Consider the following 8416-nt stretch of genomic DNA (forward strand, 5'->3'; position numbering starts at 1 on the left):
AATTCTTGGACTGTTTCCATTACCTGTTTGATCGTTTTTTCTTGGCTTCCCAGGGTATCATTTACGTATTTACTCATTTCTTCAAACTTTTTGTTATACTTCTCATCCATTTCTATGAGGGCATTTTTTACATGCTGTTTAAGGGACTCTATTGCTTTCAAAAAGTCAGTTTTTTCCTCTACTCCTGTGTTAGGGTGTTCAAGTCCTTGTGTTGTAAGATCATTGGGTTCTGGTGTTTTCATGTTGTTTTTCAGATTGTTGGGTGAATTCTTGCCTTGGCGTCTGCCCATCTCCTCTTACTGATGCTATCTATTGGGTTTGATTTAATTGTAGCAGGGCAATCTGCTCTCAGTGCTGGCTTCACTGTTTCTTGCCCGCACTATCCTGCATCCAGTGCCTCCGCCGCCCGGGCCTGCCTGTGCACCGGTGCTTCCACCTCCTAGGCTTGCCTGCCGGTGCCTCCGCCGCCCAGGCCTGCCTGCCGGTGCCTCCGCCACCAGGGCCTGCCTGCCGGTGCCTCCGCCGCCCAGGACTGCCTGCGCGCCGGTGCTTCCCCCGCCTAGGCCTGCCTGCAGGTGCCTCCGCCACCTGGGCCTGCCTGCCGGTGCCTCCGTCGCCCGGGCCTGCCTGTGCGCCCAACACTTTTTCATAGTAATAGGGAGGAATTACTTTTTCACAAAGCCAAGTCAAGACTTTAATTAATTGAGACAATTTAAAATTCTGGAAGAATATTTCATTTGTTTGTGCCATGTATACTAGGATGGCTGGAGACATACAATTTAAACTTCAATATCCCCTATCAACATTTTCTCCAATGTTTCTGTAATAGGTTTCCATGGTGTGTTTCTACCATTCAAAGTTCAACCTCCTAACAGAATGATATGACCTCAGAGTTGGGAATTAATATTCAATAGCACATAATGACATAGTTAAAACAAAGCAAAACTGTTCATCGGCATTCTTTGAGTACCTTGGTTTTCATTGTTACAAATTTCACCTTACAGAGCCCCAGACCTTGATCCCAGAATTACCACAAATTTCACCCCTTTCATACCTGACCTTGGATGCTCTGGCGTTTCACACCTGTGACTACTGGTATAACAACTCTTGATTCCGATAAAACAGATGGAATTTTAAGCACTGCTCATGTTTCTTTAGTAAATTCTTATTCTGACAGGCCATTCCAACCAGAATGCATCCAGTTTTTAAGTTCATGCTAACACAGACCCCAACTAGTAGGTGGAAAGAAGTATGATAAGGTCTTCCCATGACAACTGCAACAAACTTAGACATCCTCTTCTGAATATACAGAAAACTCACTGTATCGAATTTGTGATAGCCAATGACAGCCTGGGCTAATTGTATGGTTTTTGGAGACTTTAAGGTTGTTTTGATTCCTGGAAATCTCAAGCAACTGCAAAGACCCACATTCTGGGAACATGCACAGAGGAACCTAACTGATACCAGCTCCAGGAGAGCAAGACCCAGGTGCAGCAAGGAGCTTTCCAGAAAGCTCCTTTCAAAAATGAACACTCAGCAAATACGGCGCAGCTTATTGAGGGAGCGAGATGAGCTTTAAGGACTTGAAAAACAAACTGAATTCAAGACATTCAAACAGCAACAATGGTTTATATGATAGAAATAGTTAACCTGTATTTTCGTAGTTCCATGCACCTTCTTACTTAACTAAGCTAACAGAAGGTTGGGGTTTAAAAAAATTAATTTAAATATTGATCCTCTTTAATCACAAGCTTGCGAAATCTCTGAGACTTGGCTCCCAGCAGTCAGTGTGAGCTAGCTCTCACCACCTCCACTGCAACGCACAGCACGGCAGTCTTGAGATTTTTTTAAAGAGGTAATAATTCAAAAGGTGTATCTAATATTGACACATGTTGTGGGGGGGGTGCTTGCTATTGCTGCTAGGGTCTGGTTATCCTGGCTAAGATCTTTCTTTTTTGCCACTGAAGCGGGTGTGTTTCATAAAAACATCACTGGCCCCTATAGGAAGTCTGAACATGGTCATGGCTAGTTACTGATTGTCAAGGATTACGAGGAAACAGTATACTGGCTGTTAAGGTTCAGACTTCTTGATTCTGCAGTTTGGTCAGCCAGCAGATACACATTCCTCCAAGAATCACCACTCCTTCCTGGAAGACCTAACTGCAAGATGCAGGTAAGTAAAAATACAATTTTAACATTAGACAGTTCCATACAACCTAAGTTTCTAATTCTACTAACAAAAAGACAAAGTTCTTAACACATGAGCCTACTGACACAGTTAATCAGGCTAAAGGTGTCTGCAAAGTTTATTTCTATACAATATTTTCTAGAGGGTGGCTAGAATTTAAATGTAAAACCTAAAATTATTAATTATGGTGAAGAAAATTAAAATAAAAAAGTATATTCTCAACTTTGGAATTTCTGCTGAAAAAAGTAGGAAAAACTAAAAGCCTGCTGAGCTGGGTAGCTAGCTCAACAGTTTCCAACAAACTCAGCTCCCTCCTCTCACTTCAAAGTTGCCTTTCACTTAAACAGGCTGAAGCAGGATAGGTTTCAGAAAAATTCCAGAAAATTCAATAAAGCGTGTAACGTAACATTGATACATCTAGTTCTTCCAGAAATATGTTTGAGGTAGAGACAGATCCATTCTTTGAAGAATCTTAGCTATCTGACTGTTTTCAAGTATAATAATCTAGCATGCATGTGGCATTCAACTTTACTTTAACTGAAGCTTTCCTAGCCAAAATACTAATGTCATCATTTCGGGATCAGGGTTAATCAACTAAGGATCCTTTCCCACTTTGAGGAAGACACACAAGGAACTTCTGGGAAATTTTTTTATATAAACTAAGAAATATCATACTTTTTTTTTTGTAACTCCTGGGAGTGGAACCTAGGGCTTCAAACACAGTAGGTAAAAGTCTCCTATTGCTGAACCCATACCGTGTTGCCGTGTGTCCATGGTTTTCGAGCTGACCACTTGGTACTGGATGATCAATGGCTGAACTTTCCCTGGGAAAGACTTTTCACTTCCAGCACTCCTCAATTGCCTGGAGTTCTTTGTCTCGGGCTGAGGCTTCATGAGATTTCTTCCCCCTTCCATGTTAGCAAGCCTATTGGTGTGTCCTCACTGCTCAGGCCATGTTTAAGCAGCCATGTTTGTGAGACTTCATGAGTGTAGCTTCTCTGACATTTCTAGGAGACACCGTCTCACAGTCTTTCTGCCCCTCGTTTGCAGTGGCTCCCGAACTGAGCAGCTGTGTTCATATATTTAGCGGAGTGTGTGTGTGATTCGTGTGAAAGGTGCGTGTACCACAGCAGATGTATGGCCGGCAAAGCACAACTGTGTGGAGTCGGCTTCCCCTTCTGTCTTTATATGAGTTCTGTAAGTTGAACTCAGGTCAACAGTCTTGACCAGCAAGCCTTCACCTACTGAGCCATCTCACTGGCCCTCTCTCCCCAAGCCGTCATCTGAGGGAAAAGTCACAGAGAGAGCGAGAAGTGCGAGCCTGAGAAGAGAATGAAATACTTCAGTTGCTTTGGCTACTGCAATGACTGGGAGACCATGGGCGCAGGACCTCAGTTTTTTTCATTTCGTAAAGTGGAAATACTCTAATGGTCTAACTTAGGGGCATTTGTCACCTGCCATGGCTGGGTTTTGTTTCATGCTAATGAAACCATAGCTCACCAATCCTGGCTTCTCCAGGCAAGTAAAGTGAACTTGCTTCCTCTTAGATCTAGGGATGACAGCATACACAAACCAAACCTGTTCCTATATTGCCCAAAAAGGAGTCATTCGTTAACAGTGCTACTGAAATTAAAACTTTAGTTTCTTGTACTGTGTTTAATAGCACACATGGTTAGTGTTTTCATTGTTCAGGAAATTCTACTGACTGGCTGTGGTTAACACATCATCCCTATAATGCCCTGAAAAGCCAGTGCACACTGCACACATACACGCTAAACCTTCCGCAATGGACTTTTTCATCCCGTGAACAAAATTACATGACTGAGCTCTATTCTCGGCAATGAGGAAAGGTCATCTTCTATTCACTAATGTACTACTTAGTGTATTAGTAGCTTAAAAAAAACAGGATTTATATTCATTGTCTATGTTATTATTGAATCCTCATTCCCACTCAAACTTGGAAATCCGAGTTTTTCCAGAATGTCATAATGTGTCTTTCTTTTAGCCTCTGTTTCTTAGTTTATTTTTTAGTGAGTGTAGTGCTGGTGATCCAATCAGGACCTTGGGTCACTGTCCAAGTGCGTTAACACAGTCTTATAGCCCTGCCCCAGAGAGATGGCTTTAGATAAGAAGCTGACTCATCTAAATTACAACTAAAAGCTGAGCCCTTAATCTGGCAAAGGCATTGCTCACGTCTCCTCATACATTAGACCTTTGATTGAGCCAACTGCAGGAAGTGGCCAAACACCTGTGGTTACCCGGCAACACAGTGCCTTTCATCCTTATCTAAATGAGGAAATTCTGCCCGAATGTTACATGTGAGGTTTATGTTAGCCTTTCTTTAGGGACCAAGAGTATCCATTTCCTTTTGCCTTGGGGAATATCATAAAAGAATAAAATCCTCTCGGTGTTAGTTAGCTTCCATCACTGTAACAGAATACCTCAGACAAAGAGCTTGTGAAGAGGAAAGGTCTGTTTCGGTGCACAGCTACTGGTCTCCTCACCCCATTGCTTCTTTGGCTGATAATGAGACCCAACGTCATGGTGGGAGTGTGTTGTGAAGCAAACTCAGCCTGTGATGACAGGGGAGGCAAACAGAAAGTGGGGGGCGGGGTTAACATCTTGTTCAGATAATGTCTTTCAAGAGTCAAAGCCAAATAATGCCAGGGCTTCTACCAGGAAGGGCAAACTATTTATATTCAGTTTGGTCATCCCTTCAAAAGTATGGGTCACTCACTGGCTCCTTTAGACTTTTTTTTTGAAATTCCCAAAACACAATGATTAGAGATGATCACAAAAGTCTCTGTGGTTCTCAGGAAAACTGATTCTCTTCTAGCTTCAAAACTGAATCTTTAGCCTCTGTCTGGTCACAGCCTCCAGTAAGGCCGACTTGCCTGAGTGGCCTTTTTGTAAGACATAGTGCATTCTTCAAATGACAGTATTCTGGCTCTCGAGAGAAAGCCCTCTTCTGCACACACACACAGCTTGGCGTCTGTTGCTGACTTTCTTTGGATGCCTTGTGGATTGCAGTGCCTACATATAGGACTCACGATTTGGAGGTGCAGGTGTTATCTTATTCCACTGTGAAATTTATTCGATTCAATATTAAAATGAAACAGAGCAGGGCACGTAATCATTGTCCTATAGGTTCCTCTTAGTGATAAAATAAGTTCGGTATTTGTTCATTGATATTGCCAAGATAGACATGAGGACTTCAGAGTTTTTCTGTCTCTAAGGTTTTTCTGTCCTGATGCTCTGGGTAGCTCTGCCAGAGAGAAGAACATGAGAATGGATTAGTGTCTTTATAATCTGTTTTTATTTTAAAACACTTGGGCTTTAGACTTATATTGGGAGTCAAAAATCTGGTGGGTGACCTTGGGAAAGTTACTCGCTTCTCAGTTTCCTGATCTATAAGACATAAGTCTATCTCTTTAGAAGGTGGTGTGCTTAGGTGCAATGTCATAAGGAGGCATCTGGCACAGCACTTGGCACATGACAAGAGTGTGATAAAGTTGATTATTTCATTCCTTCTCCACGTCTTCCATTGGGGAAAAATACGGAAACCATGAGAGAAATAGCTCTTCAGTGTGCAATGGAGATACTGAATCTTTATCCTTCCATGAATTGTTTAAGCTCTGTAACACTCAGGCCGTGAATAAAAGGGTTTGTGTTGCAAGCCTAACATTTAAAGGACAACCTGGCATGCTGCCTTGTCATCCTGCATATGTTCTGGCTACTACTACATAGGAGGATACATGCAAATAGCATGGTCTCACCGTATTCCTATTGCACACTTTTTCTCTTTTAGTTTTTCAAGATAGGGTTTCTATGTGTGGCTTTGGAGCCTGTCCTGGAACTCACTCTGTAGACGAGGCTGGCCTCGAACTCACTTGCGCCGGCCTTGGCATCAAAGGCGAGCACCAGCACTGCCCAGCTCCCAAAGCACATTTTATTGACCAGTGGGCAGATTCTGGAGTAGGCATTTTAAATCACAGGCTCTTACACTGAGGCGGTCACCATTCCTGAAGGTGACTCGTACCACCATAACCTTAAAAGCAGTGCTGTGTTTGCTAAAGGCAAACACCTAGTCTTGAGCTCTCAGTGGTTTGCTGTGTTTTGCTAAATTGTTTTATTACCAATAAAAACTCGAGAATCAGATACTGAAATAAAAACCTTATAGATCAAAAAATACAGAGAGGAAGTGACCAGCTGACCTTCTCTTTCTTACTGGAGACCAGCCAGAGTCCAGACTCTCACAGAACAGAGAGCAGAAAATTCCAAGGCCCTCCCTTCTCCTTCCTGTATTCCTGGTTTCACTAAGGGTAAGCTCAGTCACTAGTCACTGGCCCCGCCCCCTGACTCAGAGTTAATATAGTCTAGGAATGTCACAGTGTGGCCTGACGGCCACATCTGGCCTTCCTCTTTTTGGGTGCAGCCGAAAGCTAAGAATGATACTTTCTTCTTAAATGGCGGGGAAAGGTTGTTTTGACATTTGACAATTGTATGAAGTTCAACTTTGCGGTTATAAATCAGGCGGCCCTGGAATACAGCCACACTGTTAATTTGTGCTCTATCCTTGCAGACTACTGGGCTATGGGTTACGAGAGCCCAGAAGTTGCTGCTGGGAGCTTGTGATGGGAAACTATTTACTACCTGGACCTTTTAGTCCAGGGGAGCAGAGGCAGAGTACCTAAAACCACAGCCCAGCTCTGAGATCATTTCCTCCTTTTTCTTCCTTGACTGCAAAACGAAAGCACCAGTTGTAGTTTAGCTGCAGTGGGGGGTGGCCTTGACTATTGCACCTGTCCCCCAGGATTTGATTGACTGATTGATTGATGATTGATTGATTGACTGATTTTTTTCCCTTTTAGGTTTTTTGTTGTTGTTGTTTTGTTTTGTTTTTTGAGACAGAGTTTCTCTGTAACTTTGGAACCTGTCCTAGAACTCACTCTTCTAGATCAGGCTGGCCTTGAACTCACAGAAACCCACTAATCCACTAGCCTCTGCCTCCTGAGTGCTGGGATTAAAGGCGTGCGCCACCACTGCCCAGGTGCCCCAGGATTTTATGAGGACCAACACAAATAGGTAAAATGCTTTTAAAGGTTTGATACTCATTAATTACTTTATATATACACGTGTGTATGTATGTATATATATATGTGTGTGTATATATATATATATAATGTATATAGTCACTATTAGTTGCCTCATTTTTTTTCCTGAACCCAAAGCAGCAGGGGCTTATTAATGTTGACAATCATTGTAAGAATTTCATTTATGGCACTCCACTAAAACTCACTTCTTAAGGGAGAGGGAGTAAGAGTCTAATGACTCCTAATATAACAATTAGTATAGTCACTTGTTCATAAAACGAATCCCGTATTAGTTATAAATATTTTATTAGGGACACATTTTTGTTTGTTTTCAGGCTTGAGCCCTGACAGAGCTTAAACTCAAATGTGAATTCAGCCCTGATCAAATAGCTGATTAACGTTCCCAAACAAAGCCTCAGAACGTCTGATCCACCTGGACGGACTCCCATGGTATCTTGAAAACAGTAATTTTATCTCCGGAATCAGACACAAAAAAGCCACATGTCATGCTTTTGCTATGTGACAACGAGAACTGTTAGAATTTTTGTCACTATTCAGAACTTCTGGGGTTTTTTGGAGTTCATGTATCCCAAACGGGGAGGCGAGAGGTGCTGATGATTTACCCGGTGATTCAAGCCATGGTCTCACACTATAGTCAACCCTGTTCATTGAAGTCTTTCTCAAAAGGGCAAAATCAGAAAAACAGGCAGGCCTGATGACCCAGCAGGACAGGAGATCTGGGCTAGCCTGAGAGCCTGGTCCCCAGAGGGAAAGAGAGCAAACAACAGAAATGCTCTGTGTAGTCCTTAGTAGTCAAGGGGGAGCCAACGACTTCTCATGCCTCAATTATACTAAAAACCGAAAAAGAAAACTGTGTGAAGAATTTTCTGAACAACCCAAGCGAGTTACATATCCCTTCCAGGAGTGCTCACGAGAACAGTTGTTTCTTTTCTTTTCTTTCTTTCTTTTTTTTTTTTTTTTTTTTTTTTTTTTTTTTTTTTTTGGTTTTTCGAGACAGGGTTTCTCTGTAGCTTTGGAGCCTGTCCTGGAACTCCCTTTGTAGACCAGGCTGGCCTCGAACTCACAGAGATCCGCCTGCCTCTGCCTCCCGAGTGCTGGGATTAAAGGCGTGAGC

Source organism: Chionomys nivalis, chromosome 26, assembly GCF_950005125.1.
Source record: "Chionomys nivalis chromosome 26, mChiNiv1.1, whole genome shotgun sequence".
In the NCBI taxonomy this organism is placed as follows: Eukaryota; Metazoa; Chordata; class Mammalia; order Rodentia; family Cricetidae; genus Chionomys; species Chionomys nivalis.